Source organism: Hippopotamus amphibius, chromosome 17 (genome assembly GCF_030028045.1).
Source record: "Hippopotamus amphibius kiboko isolate mHipAmp2 chromosome 17, mHipAmp2.hap2, whole genome shotgun sequence".
NCBI lineage: Eukaryota > Metazoa > Chordata > Mammalia > Artiodactyla > Hippopotamidae > Hippopotamus > Hippopotamus amphibius.
In genome coordinates, this window is record NC_080202.1 from 63,901,530 (window position 1) to 63,925,989 (window position 24,460).

Sequence of the window (24,460 nt, forward strand, 5' to 3'; positions counted from 1 at the left end):
CTCGGTTGGATGGGACTTTATATGGTTTAAAAACGATCTTGATGACTGTATGGAAATATGGGAAATGTTTGTAATACAGTGTTTCATAAAAAAGATATAAAATTGCTGCAGATACACTGTTGGAACCGTGTTATAAATATGTATCTATATGTAGCAGACGGATACCCTTATCCTAATAGCCAGACCCTGTGAATGATGCCTTACCTGGTGAAAAGCACTCCGCAGACATGGTTAAGTGATGGATCTTGAGATGGAGGGAGTATCCTGCAGCTATCTAGGTGGCCCTGCGTAATCACAGGGGTCCTTATAACAGTGAAACGAGAGAGTCAAAGTCAGGAAAGGATAAGGAAGCAGAGGGTGGAGTGTTTCGCTTTGAGGATGAGGAAGGGGCCGTGAGTCACGTGAGCCACGGAGCGTAGATGGCCTGTAAAGTCTGAGAAAGGCAAGAAAACAGCTGCCTCCGGAAGGAGCACAGCCCGCCACCACCTTGATCAGCCTTGCAAGGCTCACTGTGGACCTCTGACCTCCAGGCCTGTAAGATAGCAAATGTGTGCTGTTCTAAGGCACCAGATCTGTGGTACTTTGTTACAGAAAGCTATTCCAGCACACACCACGGAAGGGAAGATGTTTCAAAAGTTACAAAGATGTTATATTTTAGTTAGCTAGTATATTTTGATTCAGCAGTTGGTGAGTTTATTTTGGTTGAGTGGTTAAGACTGAGAGGCGGCAGGTGACTTTCCAATGTTAGAGGAGGGGAAAGTGGTAGAGTTTGAAGTTCAAAATCAAACAACGTGCAAACCCAGGAGACCTGTTATCTGGTGTGGGTGTTGCCGTGTCAGGATGGCGAGTGACTCCAGCCTTCGTAGGGAAGCCAGTCTCTTGCATTTCTTTAAGCCTCTTTCTGATTTTCAACAGATGTTCTTTGAGCTGAAACGTTACCTTTGATAACTGTTGGTGTCCTTGTCAGTGAGGCCTTTGCGTGAGGTTACGTGCGAGCATGAAGCTGAGAGCGCTTTACAGACTCTCACCGTGTCCTGTGCGGTGACGGTAGCAGCCTTCTGGGACACAGTCGTGTGTGATGCCCCAGGCTTCCTCTCCGTCTCTGCTCTGTCCTAAGAAGCTTCTTTCTGGGGGCGTGGCCCCACGGGGGCGGGGGGGGGGGGGGGGAGGGGGAGGGAGAATTCCAGAATCTCAGAGTCTTTGCATTTCTCTCCACGGGTAAAGTGAGGATGTTGACCCTATTCACTTCTCCTCATTTGTCCCGGCTGGTTTTACACGTGTTGAGCCAGTAAATGAGGATCATTGTGGACATGGGCTCACGGGGCCCCCGGGCGGGGGCTCGTGTAGGCGTGTCCTCGCGCTGTCACCGCGTCTCAGCTCTGCCGCTGGCTGGGCGACAGGCCAGGAATCGAGAGACGGGAGACGCGTTGTGGGGACAGGAAGCAGCGACTTTACTCAGAAAGCCAGCCGCCCGAGAGGGTGGTGGGCCTGTGCCCCAGAGAACCTTGTGTCTGAGTTAGAATTCAGGCTCCTTTCATACAGAAGGGGAGGGGTAAAGTCAAGCATTTCCTGGTTCCCGTCAGCCCCCGGAGGGGATGTGTTCACTTCTTCCTCCCTGCAGCCATCCACAGGCGGGCCTGGCCGGGAGGTTTCCTGGGAGCTAAACAAAGGCATTTAGCTTCCTGCTCATCACCTGGGAGGCGGGGCTCCCAGAGATGGGCCCATTGTGTAGAATTTAAGCTTCTAGGCAGCATGCCTGCGGTGATGAACAGAACACAGAGGTTCTTCTGTTACAGCCTGAAGTCCCCGAGTGCTGTGGTCCACGGCTCAGCGGATTCTCCCGTCAACTCTTCCTAGGCCTCAGGACGAGCCGCCGGGGGCACTGCCCGACGGCGCGCAGGCCGCCGCCACCGTGACCTCTCCGCTGCCCCGGCGCTGCCCCTGCCCCCTCTCTGTCCTCCCGGGTCTGCAGCTGCAGAGGCGGGCACAGCGTCCGGGAGGAGAGGCAGCTCCGGTCACTGTGAACCGAGCTAGGAAGCCCGTGTGTTGGGCTTTGGTTTGTCGTCTGATGCGCCCTTTAAAAGGCCTTGGAGAGTAAATGGCATGAAACTTGTCCCCCCCCCCCGCCCCCAGTTCACTTCCCTCTGATGGGCTGCTGCCTCGTGTATGCCATCCTTATTGTCCTGCAGGTGATCACATATTTTGAACTCTGCATGGAGATGTGAGCTGAGTACCTTTATTCCAGTTGAGACCATCTTTTGATGGGAGAGCTGGAAAGAGGGATGAACACATGAATATATTCAATGAAGCCAAAGACCACATGACACAAAGTCTCACTGACGTGTGCAGGTGTGCAAGGCAGGGTGCACTTCCCCGTGCTTTCACTGCGGTCCCCCCGCCCCCGCCTGCAAAACAGGGAAACCAAACAATGCTCGGGTGGGAGGCATCATTGGAGAGCACATCTTTTCAGCTGTGGAGGCGGCCGGCTGGCAACAGCAGGACTGGAGCTCTGCAGTTGGTTGCCTGTTTCACCGCCTCAGTTGGACTCTGTTGCCACGAGGGATAAAAATGGATATTTTTGCAGCGTCTTCTGTTCTTTGTTCCAGAAAAGTTCGGGGAGGTGTGGATTCCCAAACCTCCTGTATTGCTGTTGTTGTTAGGGCGACGGATGTCACGTCCCTGAGACACGGGGAGCGGGCTCGCTGACCTAGTTACAGACGCTCTCCGGGCCGGGCAGGGGCGTCCGGGGATCCCTCCTGCAGGCTTCCGCTGCCCGAAGCACTCATGCTCCGTCCTTGCCTTTCAGGGAGGGCAGTCAGGTGGTTCTGTGTCTGCGATTTCTGTTTTATATGAGGGACGTGAGCGTCTGGGGGTTCTGTATCCACTCGCCCATGAACGCCGAGGGAGATCCAGGAGAATCATCCCTGCGTCCCTCCCCTGGGCCTCTCGGGCCCTCCCGACACCACCCGCAGTTGCTGAATTGATTACCTGGAGTTGTGATAATTTCGATCTTCGTAACATCCGTTACCCCAGCAGGTGCTTGGCGGGCTGCTGTTCACTCCGCGAACCCCTGTGTGCGGGGCTCCTGGGACGCGTGCGATGAAGGGGGGGGGGGGGGGCCGTGCGGAGCGAGGGCAGAACCTGCGCCCAGCGGAGCTGCAGGCGGCCAGCCGGAGGCAGGGGGCTGTGTCAGCATCCGGGTGGATCCACCGCTCGGGGCTCTTCCTGCCCGGGGCTCTTCCTGCCCGGGGCTCTGCCGCTCGGCTCGAGCTCCGCCTGAGAATCTCCCAGGGAGCTTTTCCAGGGAGGCTCGAGGAGGCCTGGGTGCTCGCCGCTTCAATGCAGTCCCCGTCCCGAGGGGGACAGGGTGGCCTCCGTGTGCGGGCGGCACCCGCCGGGCGGTCCTCATGGGGGGCCAGGGCTGCGAGGCTCTGCTTTGCGCCGAGACTTGAGGAGAGTAGCTTCCTCTGTGCCTGAGGTCAGGAGGCAGAAATAGCGGCTGTGGGTTCCCTAGGTCCACCCTGTTGGTGTTGTGACTGTTCCGGGTGAGGTGGCCTGGCCCACACGTGCACAAGTCACCCTGTGATGGCCTCCGTCCTTGCTGTCTCCCCTGGGGTGAGCCCTCTGCGCGTCGGCAGGAGCGGAGGAAAGCCAGGTCTCAGGCGTCTCTCCTGACCACCTGTTTCCACGCCCGCGTCCTCATCCGCTGGTCTCGACCTTCAGCTCCGCGAATGGACCCTCTGGGTAGCACACATCACGGATGTCTGTGCGTCCCCAGCAGGCTTTCTTCTGAACATGATCTTCTGATGCTCAGCTCATGGTCTGGAGCCCACTTTGGGGGGGGGGGGGAGTTTGGTTCTCTAGAGAGGAGCTGCGTGCGAGCGCCAGGGCTGGGGGCCGGGCATCTGTGCGTTTCCACCTCCCCTGGCTTTGCTCCTGCATCATTTAGCGCCTTTGTTCTGCTTCGAAGCAATCAGGCTGCCTTTCCAAGAGGGACACTGCAGGTGGCGTCGCCCGTGGGGATGGGTTTTCTCCCCAAAGCGACTCACTTCTGCTGAAGACCAGGCGCTGCCTCGAGTCCCCTGGGCGTCCCGACCGCCTCTGTGCAGAAGGGATTAGAGCCAGTGGAGGGCTTTGAAGAAGTTACGTGGTAACTCCTTCTCCCTTTTGATGGCAGGTTTTCACCAGACTCAGTTCTTTAAAAGGTTTTTGTGGGGCTTTTTTGTTCGTTTGTTTTTAAAGTACCATTGATTTGTATTTTCTTCATAAGCTTCTTTTTGTCTCTTTAATGTAATCGCACCCCCATCACCCTCTCGTCCTTGATTGGGATGAGACTCTACCCTAAGGGCTGGCGTGGCCGTGGTCAAGCCCCCGACCGCCCCTCCCGAAGGTCGGTTAAAGGATGCCCTCCTCTGAGGCTCTGTCTCCTCTCAGCATCTGACCTGCTGCCATGGGTGGGACTGGTTTGCACACACAGCCTTTGGGGGGCGGGGGGGAGTGGGATGGTGCTTTCTTAGCACAAGACAGACACGCTTGCTTTCCTGCTTTCAGGGAAGAGACGTCCAGTGCTGGGAAATACTGCACTTGAACCTTACGTCGTCAGCAACACCTCAGCCCTTTGAGAGTGGGTTTTAAGGCAAAAGAGACTTCAAACTTGAGAGCTTCTGTGACGTGTCTCTCAGCTATAACCTTTTCTTTCCTACAATTCCTCCCCCCTTCCCAAGTGGTGCTCAGAGGGATGTCCAAAAACATGCTCTTTGTTCATGTTAGGAAATGCGCTGTTTTTCTCCCCAGCACCTTCTCGCGAGCCACGTGGCTGCGTCTGGTTCGTCTGAGAGAGGAAACATTTCCTCTGCACCTTTGTTTGCCTGTCCCTCAGGTGAGCCATGCCTCTCTAGCCTCTGGGAGCTGGCGGAACGTTTGGCCAAATCCCTTGTTTTCCTGTATCCTTTTCCAGGGCTCAGAGTTTACCCACCCTGATCCGCACTGGTCTGCGTCATGCTGTGAGGCCTTGTGTCTTGAAACAAATAAGCGTCCGTGGCTGGGCGTCTGCAGGTTAACCGTTTGGCTCACGGTGAGTGGGTCACCTGGCGGTGCAGAGCAGGGCTGTTTGCGGGCCAGCCGTCGGCTTCTTCCTCTTGAGTTACGGACCAGCCTCACCCACCAGGTTTTTCCACCTGAGGCTTTAATTGGGTGCCTAGTGGGTCAGCCAGAAGCAGCGAAGGGAAGACCCAGGGAAGATTCTTCACGCCGCCTCCTACCCCAGCCTGGGAGAATCATTCCCTCTCACAAGGCTCATGCTGAAAGGGGGGCCGCCGTCGACCTCTGAGAGCGGCGTTCGACGCTCAGGCTTATTTCTGCCGCTTCAGAGGAGTTTGTCCTGCTGCGGGGCCGCTGGAGAGGGCAGCCCAGACAGGCCGGCTTCTCGGGCATTTGAACAAGCTGTCTGAAGGCCGTCGGGCTCCGTGGGGCGGAAGGCAACCTTTTCCGTCTTTGGTGCAGAAGGATCTACTGAGCATTTGCTCTCTGGGGGGTGGGAGGTGGAGCTTGCAGCTTCCAGACTGTTCTCCTGTCATTTGAGGATCTGTTCTGGTCCCCGCCCCCCACCCCCGGCCTGGCTGCGTTAACCTGGGCTGTGTGAGTGATGCTGACCGCGATTTTGTGTCAGAGCCAGAGATTCCTGTTGGCGTGTTCCCCTCGGATGGGAGGCCGTGCGGTGGCTCAGTGACCGCTTCTCTTCCTGAAGGCGCAGCTGGGGTCTCGGGGGCGTGAGGGAGGGTGCGGGGCCTTCTGCCGCGTCTCCGTGGATCTGGTGAAAGCTGCCCTTCATCCCTGGATGCCCGCGATCCCCTTGAGTTTTGTGTTCTAAACATTCCGAGTCACAGGTTGACGTCGGGCCACGTGTGTTTGGAGGGTAAACTTCCCGCGTGAGGGAAGCGGTCGCATGCACGTCAGGACGTACGGTTTGGGCCGTATCTGAACGGCGCGTCACTGAGCACGAGACGGAGGAGGGGCCCCTGGGGCAGACGCGGGCCAGCGGTGCCGCTAGCTGTGCTGCTTTTATCGAGCCAACTGATCATGAGCTGAACATACTCCACTCTTGGTGCGACCAGCCTCTAGTGCTTTACTGTCGTCGTCTCCTTGCCCAGCACCACCGTGAGTCACGGGAGTCGGCGTCGACTGTGCGCCGTTACGTGCCGGGACCGTCCTCGATGTCCTGCCTGAACCCGCTCCTCAGATCATCCCCAGACTCTGAGCTTACCCTTTTACCCTCTTGGCTTTTCAGCAGAAAGCAGCCTTGACTTAGGAGAGTTTCGTAGCTCGTCCAAGGTTTACTGAGTGCAGCAGCTGGGATCTGAACCCCTGCAGCCTGACCTGGGCATCCGCACGTGGCCACGGTGCCACCCACCTCCCCTCTCCGGCCTCTTACACGGCACTCGTGCTCTGCCGATGGAGGGACCCCACCAAGGACGGGGCCTCCTTGGAAGAGTCTGGAGCATGAATAGGCACCTGTTGACCTCCAGGCCCGCCAGGCGACCCGTGGCAGAAGAAGAAGTGTGTGGCCGTCTCTCGGATCGCGGCTGCTGCAGCCTGCCCGTCGGGCACCCAGAGCGCCGCGCCCTGCTGGCGCACAGCCTCTGGCTCAGGGCGGCCCTGATCAGGGCGGGAGGTGCGCGCGCGGCTCCCCGGGGCGTTGGCGAGTTTCTCTGTGGCTGCTGCGCGGCCGGCTTGCTCTGTGCCTCCCGTCCCGGCTCCCGTGGGGCCCTCTCTGCTCTGTCACCAGCGTCTCCTCGTTCTCTTGACAGCAGCAAAAGCCAGAGGCCCGGGATCTCCGGGCATCGTGGGACCGCTGGGTCCTCTGGTCCGCTCCCCCCGTTCTGAGGAGGGGCCACGCAGTGGGCAGCCGTCGCCCTGGCCCGATCCCGGCTTCCTGACTCACCCTCCTTTATCCTAACATGCCTGTGTTTGAAGTCAGGTGAAGACTTGTGCCCAGAACAGCATCACACCTCGAACGCGTCGGGTGGTCGGCCTTTGTTTTCCGTCCCTCCCCTCTCCTGCGGCCGCTCATTGTTCGCCTGGACCCTGGGCGGCCGTGGGCTTCTGCCCTCCGGTGTCCACAGACTCATGATTTCCATTTGTTACCTGGGTGTGACGCCTTGCCTCTTAGAGACATCTCTCTTAAGAAATTCTTATTTTTAACTTTCCGCCCGTGTCCCACTTTCCTAATCCTGGCGTTCATTTTGTGCAGTCCCCTCAGCCTGAACCTCTCACAGCCCCGGAGGGCGGTGCCCTGTCGTGGTGTCGAGACCCCGAGAGGAAAATGATGTCCAGCAAACGCGAGCTCCTCCTCCGGTGGCTGCAGCCGTCTCGGTGCGCCCCGGCTGATTCAGTCGTCTGAGTCCGCTGTGTGCGGGTACCGCCTCCCTGGGTGAGGAGGGCTCATTCACAGGAGAGCCACGGAGAAGCGCACAGACGGGACGACGAAGCCCCTGAGGAAGTGCCTTGTGAGGTTAAACAGGGTGGATTAGATCATACAGTCTGGGAAAGGAGGATGATGCCAATTAAGATATCTGGGATGCTATTAGGACAGCATTTAACACGGTTAACTTCAGAGTCGAAAGACCTGGGTTGCAGTGGCCTCTCCGCTTCCTGGTTGTGTGACCTTGAGCTGCTCGCTTAACCTCTGTGGATGGGAATGCAACCACCATCATCACCCCCCCGCCCCCGAAGCCCAGGGGCTGAGAACGTGTTCAGGTCCGGGGCCTTCAAAGGCTTGTCGTGGAGTTGAGGGCAGACACGTGCACGCACGCGCGCGTGTGCCCCGCGCGGGGCTTGCGCACGACGGGCCCGGGACGTTGCCCTCCTTTCTCTCGTTGCCCCCTTTACGCCTTTTAGAAAAGCTGCCGTCAAATGGGCTCCAGTAGAGTTTTCCCGTTTGGAAGCCAGGCACCTTAACTTCCTGGAAAATTACTGAAAAGGCACACACCTTCTTTCCTGGGCTTAGGGAGGCTTTCCTTTCGCGTCGCTTAGCCCGTATGTACGCAGGTGAGCCACATTCCCAGGTGGGGGAGGCATCTGGTATTTCATCATTTTTGCCTTGTTTTTATTGGGCGTGGGAGTAACTAACGTCTTTTAGCCAGGATTTTCCTTTATACCTGTGGTTAGTCACTGGCAGAAGAATGTAGATGCAGGTCTGTTCATTTTGGACAACATGGGCGTTATTGAGCTGTACATTCATAGTTTTTTGTTTCCCTGTTTCCCTGTGACTGGGACAAGACTGCCTTTGTTTTCTTCCTTATCTTACAGACTTGGAAATGAGTCAAAGAATGTGAATTACCTCGTATGAGCTGAGACGAAATTGGGAGAGTCTGGTGTCTACCCTCTCAGCTGGGGAGTGGGTTGGAGCTTCAGAATCTGTAGATTTGGCACTTTTTTAAAAACTAGTCTTTTTGTTTGTTCTGTTTTGTTTACAAATTAGAATCTGTTTCAAGTCAGACTTATTGAGGGGGGCAGAGGCAGGTTGAATAACATTTGGGCTGCTTCCCATAAGAATTTTATGATCTAAGAGGATGGATTATTTTTGGAGATAAGTAAATTTATACTTGACAGACGAGAGTGAAATTCTTCATCTGAACTTGCCTCCTTAACCTTTCAGTTAAGATGTTACCTATTTAGTAGAAGGTTAACCACAGAGGATCGTTTCCCAGCACGTCCTCCCCTGGGTTACACCCAAGAGAAATGAAAACGTGTGTCCACGCGAAAACTGTGTTCACGGCGCCACTATTCACAGCAGCCGAAGAGGGGAACTGACCCAAGTGACCGTCGCCGTGATGGCTGGAGAAGTGAAGTGTGGTCTGTCCTGACCACGGAGTATTACTCCGCAGTGAAAAGGGACCGAGTGCTAGTTTATGCTGCAACACAGACGAGCCTTGAAGGTGTTATCCGTGAAGGCAGCCAGTCACGTAGGACCACATGGGAGGTAGCTTCGTTTACACCACGTGTCCAGAGGAGGCAGACCCGTAGAGACGGAGAGCGGATGGGCGGTTGCCCGAGGTTACGGTTCAGGAGGCGGCGAGGGGCAAGGACTGCCGGTGGGGACAGGCTTTCATCTGGGGGGACGTGTTCTAAGATGAGAGTATGGTGATGTTTGCACCTGTGAGTACCCTGAAAATCCTTGAATCGTATACTTAACGTGGGTGGATTGTATGCTATGTGAGTTACCAAAAAAAATTACATAATTTCCACACAAATGTACTTAAATATGTTAAAGAACATACACCTATACAAAAAAGAAAAATCTCTGTTGATTTGGATATTTAAATTGACAGCAAGACCAAAGAAAACAAAAGCAAATGCAAAGTTAATTACGTATCTCCATGGTACCTCGTTTTTGAGGTTTTTAGAAGATGGCGGCCGTCTGGTCCTGAGTGGCCCGGTATCGTCCTACGTGTGATACATCACCCAGGGATGTGTGTGAGGAGCGTGGACTGATTGTTAAGCGCTGACCTGGATTATTGTAGAAGATTCCGGATGTTAATTTCACAGCCTGCCAGCCACCTGCTTGGAGAACACTGACGCAGTTGAGTCCCCTTTCTGTTTCTCTGTGATTCTGTGATTTCAGGTTTTACGGTAAACCAGAATAGGTCTCATCCTCGAGTGATGAACAAGGGAGTTCAGGTTCCATACGTAGAGCTGCTCGTTCTTCCAACCATGAATCCCAGAGTCCCAAACAGCGGCTCCTCTGAACAAGCTTTTCCAAGGGTCTTTGCGGCAAAGACGGTCGGAAGTGGTGGGTGTTCGTTGTTTGAGGCCTTAGGTCCAGCCTCCCGCCCGGCAGGACCTGGGAGGTGGGAGACAGTCAAGCGTGCTCCTCCCTTTTTCTTCCTGGAGCCACAGAACCAAAAATGAACGGGAAGGAGGGGAAGCGGTGACCAAGGCTCTGGGCTCCCAGAGTGAAAGGGCAGATACTGACATTCAAAGTCAAATTGGACCAGAAGAGCCAAGCAGCCTGTCTGGGGTTCTGTTGGTTCAGCATCGACCCCTCGAGTGAGGGCACCGCTCGGGTGGCGTCGCGAGGATGGGTGTCTGCATTCTGCCTCCGGATCCCCGGCCACCTGCTAGTTCTTTGACCTTGGGGAGTGTACTTAAACTCCATCTCACTGTTCTCTTCTGCAAAGTGTGGATTATACATGAGTGCTTTGTCGGAGGACTGTTGTGAGGGCTGCTGGGTGCTTGGAACAGTGCGGTGGAGGCGGTCCCTGTCAGTGCCCTTGTCAGTCGGAAGGGCTGGCAGGAGGGAGGGCACGTGGCTGCCCGGCCCCCAGTCGGTTCCTCCTCCCTCCTGGACCCCCTGGGGACCTGGCGCCGCGCCCCGGGCTGGGGGCGGCAGACAGCGTGAATGACCTGGACCTGCCTTCCAGGCGCCTGTCTGGAGTCCCTCCTCCTCCCCCGATGCGTGAACCGAGCGTTCTGTCTGCAGGTCACCCGGCTCGGTCATCAGCGTCTCTGCTGTAAGGCTTAGTTCAGTCTCTGGCTCCAGCTCTTCCTTGCGAGTTTTACGCTCGGGGAAGCTCCACCCCGCACCTAAAGCTCTTCTCATGCATAGTAATTTAGCACGTATCCAGGCACTGAAAAGTGTTGCCAGCCCCAGATCAGAGGTGGCAGAAAGCTGCAATATTCCAATTTTTCTTTTTGACAACAGTAGTTCACCAAAGCTCCCTCAACTGGAGTAAATTATGAGTAACTTAACGGTGAAAATTGTTGGAGGCCACAGGTCGCGTAACCTTGCAGGTAAGAATCATGGAGAAAATAAAACAAAATTCTGAAACAGACCCTGACCTTGGTGGCTTTGTAGCTGCAAGGATGGGTTTTAGGAGGTGGTGGTGAGAATCACAACGAAATCCTTCAAGTCTCCGTGCGTTTGATGGGGTCCTGCATTGAGATCCTTTGTACTGCGTACGTGGGCACCACTTAAAGAGGAGTACCCGTGGGAAGATTTGTGCTGACAGGGTTTCCCTGTGATTGCGTGCCTTTTGGTCTTCGTGTCACACTGGAAAAGTCATGAAGACACGGTTCTGACAGAACTCTCTTCTGTGACAGACTCATCTTCTTATCTCGTCTCTGCTGCAGAAGAGTTTCCCGGCACAGAACTGAAGTCGTCTCTCTTTCCCCCTTTCTGGTGGTGTTAAACGTTTATCTTTCGGTGGATTGAGAGATCGCCTTCATGGCCAGAGGCCTTTCCACGAGGCCGCCTCTTGTTCCTGACGTTACCGAAGCCTCTGTTCTGGGAGCGGTGAGGCCCCAGAGCGGACCTCCTCTGGGCGTGCGTGACCAGGGTGAAGAGCACGGCTCTGGAATCCCGGCTGTGTCATTTAAAGCTGCGCATCTTTCAGAGCTGCCTCACCTCTCTGAGGTTTAGTTTCCCATTTCCACAAAGTGGAGGAAATCACGCACACGCCCGGGGGTCTCGTGAGGATTCGGTAACGCGTAGACACAGAGCCCCTGGTAGAATGTGCGACAGAACAGTACGTGGTCGCTGTTATTTTACTTTCCAGCCTCATTCACGGCTGACGGTACTGTTCTGGCCCAAGAATGGACATCAGTGGCATTTGGGACTTGAGTGTGACCTTTCACAGGCTGAAACGGAAACCACAGCAGAACAGTTCTCCGTTTAGCCAGAAAGCATTCAAGTTAGCAAATGACCGGACAGGGTGATGCCCCCAGGGGGCCCCGGGAGGGCCGCTGCAGAGAGAGCAGGGCAGCGGGGCCCTCCTTCCGGGGCCCTGAGCCCGAGGCCTCATCCCAGGCGCGGCCCCTTCAGTGACTTTGTCCTTTTATCACCCAAGGCCCTGAAGAGTCCACGGCCTCCTGAGCTCTTGCACACTCAGCTGATTTATGTGCAGGTCAATGTCCTAAAATCATTTTCACTGGAGGCAGTTTTGTGCTTTGGCATCACCGGATCTCTGTGTAGTCTCCTCAGATGTTCGCTGTTGGCTTTTTTGGTTTTTCCCCTTGACTGTCTCTGCCTGCTTTGAAGAACCTCCTTGCATCCTTCCGAGCGTCGGGCTGGGTGTCGGTGTGGGCTGTGCGTGTATGAATAAGTGCTTTCAGTGGAGAGTACCTTTCTATCTTGTAACAGTCAAATGTTGCAGCGAGAGAGAACGCGTATTTAACTTGCAAAGTATTCCTGCAGTTCCCCTTCTCAAGCCTGATAATCTTGTTATTGAATTTAAGCTTTCAGTCTCAGTAAGAGCGGCTAACTTTACGTGAGACGTCTACATCGGAAAGCCACTCTGTGCCCTTGGATGGTCTTTTAATTCAGGTTTGAGAGCACAGATTCACCAGCTCACCCAGACGCACCAAATGGATGTAACGTGTGTCTTAGGTGGCACCCATTAGAGGAGAGTGAAGAGCGTAAAACTGTTTCAGAAAAGGTCACCACTCTCAGCAATAGGAATCCAGCGTTGCTCGTGCGACCGGAGGGATTTGAAAATAATTTCTGGAAATCAGTTTCAACTGGCCTTGTCTCGGAGACGCTCAGTTGGCGCCTCTCGGTGTCAGGAGAACCGCCGCCTCCGTTGCCGGGGAGGCCACGTTCTCCCCACCGGGCGCCCCAGGCCAGCAAACTTCTGGAAGCGTCTGTGGCAGCTTGAATGCTGCTATTTAAGAACTGATGAAGAGGCAGCTTGGAGAAAACCTCAAAAATAAATACTCTGATTCATCACTGTTGTTCAGGCTTTCCAGCCATCAGCGCCGGCCCCGGGCTCCTGAGACAAAGGGTGACATTCAGCCCAAGTCAGGAGCCCCGACGTGGGGGAGGGGGGGGGAGGGGGCCGCTGGGAGGACAGCCTGTGCTGGTTCTGCTTCCCGGGGCGGGGGCGGGGGGTGGTTGGTGGGAAGGAGAACATGCAGGCTGAAGATGCAGTCTTCCCAGAGCAGCGCCTGGCTTGGAAGCAGCCCAGAGTGGTGGGCCTGGAGGGGCTGCGGGGCGGGGGCTCCAGGGAGCCGTGGCCCCTGGAGCGGGGTCTCTGAGGGGGGCGGTCCTGCGGCCCTGGGGGCTCCGGCACCTTGCTGGGGCCCCAGGGGTGGCGTAGAAAGCCAGCTGGGCGAGAACGTCTGGCCTTCTGCCCAGGGTTTCTGGTCGGGGGGAGGATTCGGCTGTTGAGTCTGTTGGACCTGTTATCACGTCAGCCCCCCCCCCCGCCATCACTCTGAACCCTCCGAGTGCCTGCGTCTCCTCCTCTCCGTCTGGGGAGGCGCCTCCCTCGTGGAGATGGAAGACGAGGCCGTGGGACCCGTGTGCGGTCAAGGGTGGTTATCCGCACATGGTCTGACGCTCACGGTGTGTGTCCCTGTGCATCTCACTCCAGGACCTCTGACCTCCGTGCTGCCCACCTGTACTCCCACCCTGGCGGTGAAGAACCAGATAAGACAGAGTATGTGTGGGTGTTTGGAAAAGTTCCACAGAGGTAGGAAGCGGCTGTTTCCTGTGGAGCCTGGTGCACGTGTGTCCTTGGGCCGTCGCACGGCTGGGCAGGGACTCTTTTTGCCACAAGGGAAGGCAAAATTCTTGACCGGCGCTCAGAGGAGTCCGGCTTGTTCTTTGCAATGGCTCTGATGAGAAAGTTTGATGAACGAAGATGTGAAAGTGAGGGTTTTTTTTTTTTTTAACTAGATTGTAATCTGTTGTGTGCCGTCTTTGTGGAGGTGAGCAGGAGTCCCCGAAAGATGACGGTTTGGTGAGACGGTCTAGTGCACAGCGCTTCTGCCGGCAGCCCCACCCCCCACCCCCCAGTGGTGCTCCTGTCTCTCCTGTTCTTACACGGGACTGGAGAGGACGTCCCTGCAGGTCCAGCGGTTAAGACTTTGCCTCCCAACACAGGGGGTGCAGGTTCCATCCCTGGTAGGGGAGCTAATATCCCACGTGCCTCTCGGCCAGAAAACCGAAACATAAAACAGCAGCAGTATTGTGACAAATTCAATAAAGACTTTAGAAATGGTCCACATCAAAAAAATCTTTAAAAAATAAAAGGGCTGATGAGCCTTTGCAGAGCCAAGGGAAACCAAAAGGTTTTAGAAGCTTAACACCCTCATAGGTTATTTTTGTTCCCTCTGTGGCTTAAATTAATTTCTGCAACAGACGAAGAGCAGTTAGCTGGGAATCAAAGCTCGTTTACCCTCCTGGACTTGGGTGTGGGAGGAAAAACAATTCCCACTTTCCAAACAGAGGCAAGTGCAGAGGCAGCAGGCGGCAGCTGCGGTGCTGAGGCGGGAATTACTTGTGCGGAGAGGAGCTGGCTTCCAGCGCCGCGCACGCCGGCCGCCCGAGGAGGGCCGCTTGTGCTGATGGTGAAGGAAAAATATCACCCCTTTGTAGCACACTTACTGTTTTGGGGGGTTACAGAAGAACATGGGCCCTGTGGAAGTGTATGGTTACGTGCGTTATAATTTTTTTGAGTCTGTTAAGATTTTCCATCCGTTCGCTTCCCAGTTATCAGTTAAATGTCAAAGTCCCAAGCTCTCACGAGCCCGTGAGACATTTTTGGGTCCCACAGCAGATTTTTACAGATCGTTCGACCGCATTTGTTCTGCGTGAGGCTGATGAGCGGCCACATGGATCCCGTGGGGGGAGCGGAGCGTCAGGCACCGACAGAGGCCTTCAGCGCTGGCTGCCGTCATTACGGGTCCGTGAAAAGCCACGGGGGAGACGTCATCTCATGCTTTTAAAACGTACTAGTTAACGTTTAGAGATTCTATGCAGCGTGAGCCAAGCCAGACATCTTTTCTAACCTGAACATCATGAGAGAGGCTGTGAGGCTGTTCTGTGTCAGCGCTGGAAGTGGGATCTTCGGCCTCTTTTCGTGCTGCCTGGGATTTCCGTGCTGCGGCGCGCAGTTAACTGACTGGGGTCACGCGTCTCAGCTTCATCTCGTGCGGGAGTTTTGTGCCGGCTCCTCCAGGCGTCTAGTGCTGGGCCCCGGGTGTGGGTGAGAAACGGGCAACTGGTAAACCGAGGCAGGCTGGCAGTAAGGGCGGGGCGTGGAAGTCCCAGCTGAGAGCACGGAGCGCAGGGAGGGATGATGTACGCCCAAGGGCGTCTTCTGGGGAAGAAGCTACAATTAGACGGGCTTCCGGGGGCAGGGCAGAGTGCTGGAGAGTGCAGGGACTCTGCAGAAGCTAAGCGCTGGGCAGGGTTTGCCGGAAGAGGCCTGTGGGAGGAGACGAAGGCCGGAAAAACAAGTGGGAGCAGGTTGGAGAGACCCAGCCCTCGCCTGCCAGTGTGTGTCACGTGTCGTGTTTGCGTCCCTTGAAAAAATATCATCATGCTATTAAACGATCAAGTACAGATTAATGCATATTTTTGTTTTATCAAATTAAAAGTACATTATATCTGGCAGGCCACTTTATTCTTGTGTGTGCATGTCATTTTCTCAGGATGAGGGTAGCATTTTAAAGATAGAATTTGATGAGTCAGTGAGGCCTTTTCAAATAAATTACTGTACTTGGAAAATGTGATCGTTATAAAATACCTTGGAATTACAGCTAAAGAGTCAATTATTGTTTCATGTCCAGGCGTCCAATTAAAGTTGAATTAGGTTGCTATTTTCATAGTTTCCAAAGCCACACACTTCCGCAGTTCCTACTCCTGTCTGTAGTCAGTAAAATGTGTCATACGACGTGCTTGAGTTAGCACCTGAACTGTTATAAATGCCTCCTGAACGGTCATCTGCTTGTTTCTTCTCTGTGATGGCAGGCGTCTGTGAAGTGAATGTAGCTGAAGATATTTACATAAAATATAATCTGGGGCGGCATTTCCTTACAACAGTGCAAGGGTGCTAATCGAATCTTCAGAAGAATGCCAGCATTTCTTGGCTGCTTGGCAGTCTTCAAATACCATGTGTCTCTTCTTTCTCTTCTCACCAAAGCCATACTCAATTTCTTATTTATATGACGAGAAACTGTAAGACAGTAAAACCTACCAGTGACTGTGAGATAAGGCTTTTGATGATATCAACTCCTTTTTTTTGAGACTGACAAAAGGAAGTCGGTGAGTGCCAGCTTGTCTGCTGGTATTAACACGAGGCAACAGTGTGCAAAGTAGAAGTAGGTGTGGGGCAAGATGAGACCCTCTGCAGTTGTGGAAGCTGCACCGGACACTGCGGGCATAGCCACGCCCAAAGTCCGATTCCCAAAACAAGCCCGTCCTCTGGCTTCCTGGGTCAGAAGATGGGAGGACAGACAGAGAGATAGCAGACTCACGGAGAGCAGGACTGAATTTCAGCAGGCCCACTGATTATACAGAAGAAGGGGGCAAGGCCACTTAGTGTAGGACCAGAAGCCCCGTGGGCTCGGGAGACCCACGGAGTAGGCCAGAGCAGCATAAACACTGGTTCAGGTCAGCACTGGCAGCGTTGGGAAGAGGCTCAATTACATTGATTTGTTCTGTTTAAGAAAGCAGGGTACTGACAATACATTTTAGAAATATTTATACACACAATGGCTAAAAAAGAAAGAAAAGAAACTAAAAACAAGACCCGGTACATAAAAAGAAAACATGATCACCCGGGAAATGTGGACGTGCTCTTATAACAGCAAGAGTTACACGAAGCCTGTGATGCAGTGTCACAGTATTTTGGGTCTTTATTCAAGATAAACTCCAATATAATTTTTTAAAGTAACTTCTCACGACTGCTTCTGCGGATTGCTGTTTTCTCCATTTTACAGATAAGGAGATGGTAATTCGCTTGCACAGGATTCCATGATTTGAGTCAATCAGCAAATATTTACGGGTTGCCAGACATGTGTTGAGGCCTAAGCACACATTAGAAGATTTCCTCCGTGAGCTTTCAAAGATGTTACTTCCACTTGTCATTGCTCCAAGAGTTACGTATAGGGAATTTATCTTCACACTATATGTCTCTAGGTTTAAGAAAAAGGAAATTATGTATTTATATTGACTGTTATTTTTCTGACTCCTACATCACATCATGCATTTCTTAGCACAAGCTGTTAGTATTTCAAATCTCTAGCTAGACGGCCAGGGCTAAAAGAAAGGAAGAATTAATGAGAAAAAGTGGTTTAACCCTCTCAGGCTCTGTCAGTGTCAGTTGGCTTTTTGTTCAAGGAAGAAAGTGAAACACAACTTTTGAATGACAAACAGAGAGGAGAACGTTTTAAAATCTGATCATCTTCGGAATCACGCTCAGTATGAAACGTGTCCTGGAGAATCGTAATATCAGCAAGCGCTGGTGGAAAGCATGAAGTGCCTGGTGTGCAGTGTCGTCAGAAAATAATATGCTGCATTTACTTTTACCTAAAAAAAAAGTAACTTAGATTTTGTGTAATAATACCTTATTCAGATGTGTTAATTTTGCTCTGAAATCTGCTTTGATGTTAATATAGCCATTCCAGCTGCCTTTTGATTAATGTTAACATGGTTTATTGTTTTCTGCCCTTTTAACACTTGTGTCTTTCAATTTAAAGTGGGTTTCATGTAGACAACATGCAGCTTGGTCTTTCCGTTTTATCCAGTGTGACAGTCTTTGCCTTTTAATTGGAGTCTTTACACCATTTACATGTAATGGGACAATCATTAACTTACATGGGATTGTAGTCACATTCCATGGTCACTACGGTCTGTCTTTGGTAGTGCATTCAGGTCATTTTCCTTCTCTCCTATCTTTCTTGGGGCAGAGGGAGGTAATAGAGTATTTTAATCTGTTTTATCTTCATCATTGGCTTAGCTGCATCGGTTTCCTAGGGTTGCCGTAACTAATTACCACAAACTGGGTGTTTTAAAACAAATTCATTCTCTCACAGTTCTGAGACCTAAAAGCTCCAGGTTCAGGTGCTGGCAGGGCCATGCTCCTCTGAAGGCTTCAGCATCCTTCCTGGCCTCTTCCAGCTTCTGTTAGTTGCTGTCAGTCCTTGGTGTTCTTGGCTTGTAGCTGCATCTCTCCAGTTCCTGCCTGTGTCTTCACATGGCCATCCTTTCTCTGGGTGCCTGTCTCCATATCTCCCTCTCCGTGGAAACTCACTAGTCCTTGGACTTAGGGCTCACGCTAACTCAGTGTGACCTCATCTTAACTTGATTCCATCTTCAAGGTCACATTCACAGGCACTTGGGGTTCGTCCTGGGGGACACAGTTCAACCCACAACTTTAGCTGCATCTCGTTGGGTTTTGTGAGTTAGTGGTTGCCCTGCGATCTATCATATAATCACAGTCTTGCCATTCAATAATATAATATCACATCACATAGAGAATAAGCCCCTTACGATCGTTTACTTCCATTTCCCCACATTTCTGTCAAGTGCTGTGTCTTCGGACCCTGTAGCATCTCCCGTACCTGTCCCTTCTCTACTGACTGAGGTAAGCCCTGTATTTCCCGTCCGGTGTCTTCAGGAGTCTCGAATTTCATTAGTTAACCGTGACATTCAAGGTCCTCTGCGATCCTGCCCCCACCTACCTGTCTGCCTTCATTTCTCACGTAGGTACTGTTTTTGTGCCTCCGTCTAAGCCGTGATCAGCACCCTTCTGTCCACCTTGTCTACCTGCCAAGCAGTTATTTCCCTTTCAGAACCTACACAGACCTGTCCTCCTCTGAGTCACCCAGTGGCACCAGCTGTGCCTCTTGTGTGCCTGCTGTGAGGGACGCACCCCACTCCCCAGCTCCTGTCTCTTCACTGTACAGTTTGCTGTCACCTTCTCCCAGGAGGGCACGGACCTTGTAAGAGCCACATCCATCTCTTAACGTCACAGACGGCACCAGACTTATAATCACCCATTGATACCTGCACACTGAGTAGAACTGTGAGGGAATCGTCGAATGAGGGCCTCACCGTCCTTAGTGCGCAGACATATTTACAAACCAGATGTTGCAGTAGCAGGCGTTGTGATTAATTCTGTCCACCCGGGCTAAGCTCTTTGTTCACTGTTGCTTCGCAGAAAGTCACTTGAGAGTCGAGTCTTCTCATCATTTCAAACAGCGACAGAAGGATGTGGATGTATCTTCCCGGCACATAAAAAATATGGTGATTTTCCACATCGATGTCAGAAATAATGAACCGTCACTACCACAGATTTGATTTGCATGTTTGCCTTGGCAGGTGATTTTTTACAGGCAGAGAAACCACCTTAGGATAGCTTATCCCCGTGCATCAAAGCATGTAAGATTCTATAAACATCTGTAAGATAATCATGACTGGCGACATTCAGAGACATTAATGACGTGTCATGGCCGCTTAGAACTTTGTGACATGTTGCTTTGATCTTTTTTCTTCGGCCTCTGCACAAACCCCAAGTCATTCTTGAAACATCAGAATGTTCAAAGGGTTTTATTTTCCTAATTAGAGAAGCCAAACCAGTTCTAGCTGTCCTAGTGGGGCCGGCACACGTGTGCTTATGGGAGAAGCAGGGGAGGCAGCAGTGTGGTCCAGGGGGCGGGGACGGGAGTGATGCCCGCAGAGGCCGGGGACGGATGCTCTCCGGGAGCCTCCAGAGGGATCATAGCCCTGCCGACACCTTGGTCTTGGCCCGGTGATGCTGTCTTCAGACTTCCGCCTTCAGAACTGTATAGGAATCCATTTCTGCTGTTTAAAGCTACCAGGTTTGGGGTCATTGGTTACAACAGTGGCAGGAAATTAGTACAGGCACCATTATTGCCTCATTTTACAGAGGTGGAAACCAAGGCTTCTAGAGCTGGATTAACTGCTGTAAGTCAGAAAGTTGAGCCCTGGGAGCGCTGGGCTCTGCACCTGTTCCCTTGTCTGCAGCCTCCCTTGTCCTGAAGAGGTACTCATCTGCTTCTGTGGCTGATGCTAGCAGCGGATGGGTGGGGACCAGCCAGGGTCTCACGCGGTGCTGCAGACCATCCCTTCTGCTTCAGAGTAAGACTCCCTCGGGGTCCAGGCTCTCTCAAGGGACTGAGTTCTCGGACAGGAGCGGAGGGGGGGGGGTCCCTGTGGAGGCCACAGGCACCAGCAGCCGTGTGATTCGACGGTGTTCATCTACTTTTTTTTTTAAGATTTTTTTTTTTGGATGTGGACCATTTTTAAAGTCTTTATGAAATCTGTTACAATATTGCTTCTGTTTTATGTTTTGTTCCTTTTGTCCGTGAGGCATGTAGAATCTTAGCTCCCCGGCCAGGGATCAAACCCACACCCCCTGCTTGGGAAGGCAAAGTCTTAATCGCTGGACCACAGGGAAGTCCCTGTGCACCCACTTTTACTCAGCAGTAGAAAGGGAGGAGAGACGACAGACTTCGCGCAGACGGACACGCAGCGCTTGTGTGGGTTCCTCTGGGGGCGGCTCTGACCCGGGTTATTTCAAGTGTGTGGTAGGAACGCAGACCACCTGCCAGGGAGAGAGAGGCCGATTGCCGTCCTGAAGGCTCATTTCTTAGTTACAGGAGAGGACCCTCAGCTGTCCGCTGTGTTGTCGTCTTCCGCCTCCTTTCCTTGGCAGCGGGGTGACGGGCTCTGCTCCTTCACGGCGATGGTGCAGAGTGAGTTCATCCTGCGCAGAAACCGGAAGTGAAAGGGGCCCATGAAGTCCAGCAGGAACAAAGCCTGTGGCAGCAGGAGCCACCCCTCCCCACGCGCACCCACCCCCACCCCCAGTTAAATGCCTCTGAAACCTGCATGTTTCTCTTTAGAGAGACTCTTCAGACCTCTGTGTCCTTGCGTCTCCTCTTAGAACGGCTTGAAAGATGATCTTGGACTTGTGTATTCCATGTATTTTTCAGTGTCTCGTGTATAAACAGGCACACACTTCTGACCGGTGCTGGGTTTCTTTCTTGTTTCTTGGGTGGAGTAGCCAAGAGGGGCCAGGAGGTCAGGGGACTGAACCTGAGGCGGGGAGACCATCGTCTGGTCCAGAAGCAAGGGTCTCTCTCTGAGGCTGCTGCCGCTGGTCTTGGGCCCGTGGGGAACCCATGCTGCGTTTCTGCACAAACCGCCGCGTCTCCAGACCGTTGAAAGTTCCCTCGCGGCCTGAGGACGGTTCTGGGAACAGAAGTGGGAGGGGTTGTGCAGGGAGGGCGGGGGGAGCCTCAGCTCTCAGCAGAGCCTCAGGCCGGCCTCAGCCGCCTCCGCGGTGTGGGCGAAGGGGTGCAGACCCTCAGCCCTTCTCCCAGAGAGCAGGCAGTCTTTATTCCCCGTGGGTGTGGGGGTGTGTGTGGGGGGGTGTGTATGTGTGGGGGTGTGTGTTTTGTGAAAATATCCTTTGTTATCAAGCACAGCGCTTGTTAAACGGCTCCTTCTACTTTAATACATGTAAATTGTGAGTTATGTGGGCAGTTACATGAACTGCCTGTTGGAGTGTAACAAATTACCCCAAAACAGTGGCTGAAGACATTGAATGTTTATTGTCTCACAATTTCTTTGCATCAAGGGTCCAGACAGCTGAGCTGAGTGTCCAACACGGGCTGCAGTCAAGGCCTCGGCTGGGGCTGTGGTCACGGCAAGGCTGGCCTGGGGTGGGGGTCCACGTCTAGGCTGGCGGTTACCGGGGTTCGGTTCTTACAGGCTGTTGGCGGAGGCGCCCCCAGTTCTGTGGCACACGGACCTCTCGGCTTCCAGAGCACAGCTCACAGCTTCCATGGGAGTGAGCAGGAAAGGGCAGGCTGAAACCCAGAGTCCGTTCATCACCTGACCTCAGAAGCGACGGTGACGCTTCTGCTGCATTCTTTATGCTTGACGTGAGTCGCTGTGTCCAGTCCACACTCGTGGAGAAGCTCGTCCAGGAACAGGTGGACACCAGAGGGTGGGGGTCACCGTGGGGGGTTATCTCAGAGGCTTCCTGTCAGTGCAGGAGGGTGTTTCCTTTTAAACAAACCTGTTTTATGAAAATCCCAGTTTATATATGAGATAAATGAGAATTTTTTCTTTCTTTCCTTTATTGAAGTGTATCTTTTATGTTATAAAATGCATAGACCTTAAGTGTGCTGAGTTCTGGAAAGTATGTAGGATTAAAAATTTTTAATAGCCTGGACCATGAGGCTTTTTAAATGCCAAATACTGTGGATTCACATTAAATGCGGAATGTATTAGTCATCTGCTGCTGCGTAACAAGTCACCCCAAGGCTTAGTGGCTTAAAGCAACAGTGTGTATGGTCTCACGGTTTCATGGGCCAGGAATCCAAGCAAAACGTATCCTGGATTCAGGAGTCAGCAGGGTCTCCCCATCTCGGGCCCGGGCTAGGAGAGGGTCTGATTCCAGGCTTACGTGGCTGTTGGTAGGGTCGCTTCTCATGGCTGTTGGACTGAGAGCCTTAGTTCTCGCCTCCCAGGCTTCTCGCTTGCTTCCTTAAATCATGCAGTATTGAGAGAGAAATGCCAACCAGAGAAAGAAATGCCAGCAAGATTTCAGTCAGTCTTCTGTAACCCAGTCCCAGAGATGACAGCCCAACACGTTGCTGTATTCCATTAGGCAGAAGCTGGTCGCTAGGTCTGGCCCACCCTGGAGGAGGGGAGACCACACAGGGCAGGGCGTGGACCCAGGAGGGGGTCGCTGGGAGCCTGTCCCAAGCTGCGCACCACGGCACAGAGCGAAACATGCCGCTTGGTTCTCTGACCCCAGGTGTGTCTTTTCAGTGGGACATCTGAACATAGAGAGCCGTAGGGGAAAACCTCAATCCCATAAAAATCTGATGAGAGATGTTAAATCGTGACTGCTGTGTCCTCAGACGTGGTTACGTCAAAGAATTGTCGGCCCGAGAAAATGAATGAAATAATCACGTAGATGTGAAGGCAGGTTGGTTGAGTCATCTGTCACCTCCTGGTCCCCCCTTTCCCCTGCATGTCTCCTGGGCTCCTCCACTGTGATTCTGAAATATTTTCATGAAGTCTTTAATATCCTCCCATGAAGAGGTGGAGCTGAATTCCCATCCCCGTAAGTGTAAACGGAACTTAGTGCTTTGCTTCTAATAAATGGAAGATGGCGGCAGGGACAGTGTGTGGCTTCTGAGACCAGGTGTAAGAGGCACGGTGGCCTCCTCCTTGTTCCTTCTGGAATCGCTGGCTCTGAGGAGGTGATGGCCCTGCCCTCGAGGGGTCTCCTGAGGAGCTGAGTCCTCCTGCCAGCAGCCATGGCGTGAAGCAGCCTGGAGGCGAACGCTTTCACGTCTCAGGTGCTGTGTAAGGGCCCGAGGTGATACCCACCAGTAAAGGGCACGGTCCTTCTTAAGCTGCGTCAGAACGAGTCAAGGCGTGCACGCAGGCGAGCTCGCGCTGCCGTGTGGGTGGTGAGCTTCGGGCCTGGGATGGCGTTTAGACAGGCCGATGGAGAGCTGCAGCATCCAGGAGCTGGGGTGTGGCCTGAGGTGATGCCAGTTATAAAGGTGAGAGGCCCCCGGCCTGTAAGTAGATGCACCAGCGTCAGGTTGGGGCCGAGGAAGAGGGTGCTAGACTGTGTTCCCAGGGGTGCTCCCCAAACGCCCGCCAGGCAGGGCCAAGACTCTTCTCCGAACGCACCTTTGAACTTGTTCCGATTTGGAACATGTGAGTGTGGGGGGTCCTGCAGCCCCAGGTTGTAAGAAAGAAAGCCTGCACAAGGCACCCTTGACCCCGAAGACCCTCAGGGTTTCCGTCAGCAGCTGTGCTGGGACCCATGTTTCTGGTTCCTGCTGGGACCTGTGTTTCAAGCTTTGGGCTGGAAGAAGCCATTTCCATGACCGCTCACACACTTCCTGCCCCCGAGCTCCCCTTCCGGATGCCGATGGGCCCACCTGTGCTTTTCAGCATCCTACCCCTTCTCCAAAGGCAGGACCATCGTATATGTTAAAGATTTTTGTTTTGTGTTGTTTTGTTTTTGCCACTTGCAAAGAAAGTAAACACACGGATGTGAAGGTCGTTTGGTTGTGACACCTGCTGCCCAGGTAGCGGCCCTCTCCCTCCTGGGTCCCCAGGCGATGGATCCTGTCCAAGGGGAGGCCTCTCCTTGCTCCAGGGCCGGGCTGACCAGTGTCTGTGGTCCCTGCACACTTGCAGTTTTGGGTGGACTCTGGCCCATGGTCCTTAGGACCACGCAGCTGTCTCGCTGGTGGACGGGGGGCTCTGTGAAGGCGTGGTGTGTTTCGCTGAGCAGCCAGCACAGGGTTGTCAGCGGACAGGCGCTCAGGATGTGGACGCGGAGGGCCGTGGACGCGGAGGGTGGAGGGGCCGTGTGGGGTGCTGTGACTTCTTCCCGCACGGCCAGTCTTCGGGGTGCAGCCCCCCGCAGCTCCCTTGCCACTAAGGACGTGCCTTCCCGGCCTATTCTGGAATCCCGTGGAGGGCCGCGCCCTCCCCCGCGTCCCCCGGGCATCTTCGAGCAGAGAAGCGGGGTTGCTGCTCCCTCCCCGCACGTGGCGGAAGCTCCTCGGGGATCCGTCTCCCTCTCCCGAAAGGCCGCCTCCCTCCAGCGCGGCCCGAGCCGCCTCCGATGGCGGGACTTGTCTCGTGAGCTGCCCCGTGGACTTG

At 53.6% G+C, this 24,460-nt stretch overlaps 1 protein-coding gene across 3 annotated transcripts in view; it reads left to right on the forward strand.

The window, feature by feature from the left end:
* Positions 1-24,460, forward strand: part of PRKCA (protein kinase C alpha) — a 346,357-nt gene that overhangs the window by 161,363 nt on the left and 160,534 nt on the right. The window lies entirely within an intron of this gene.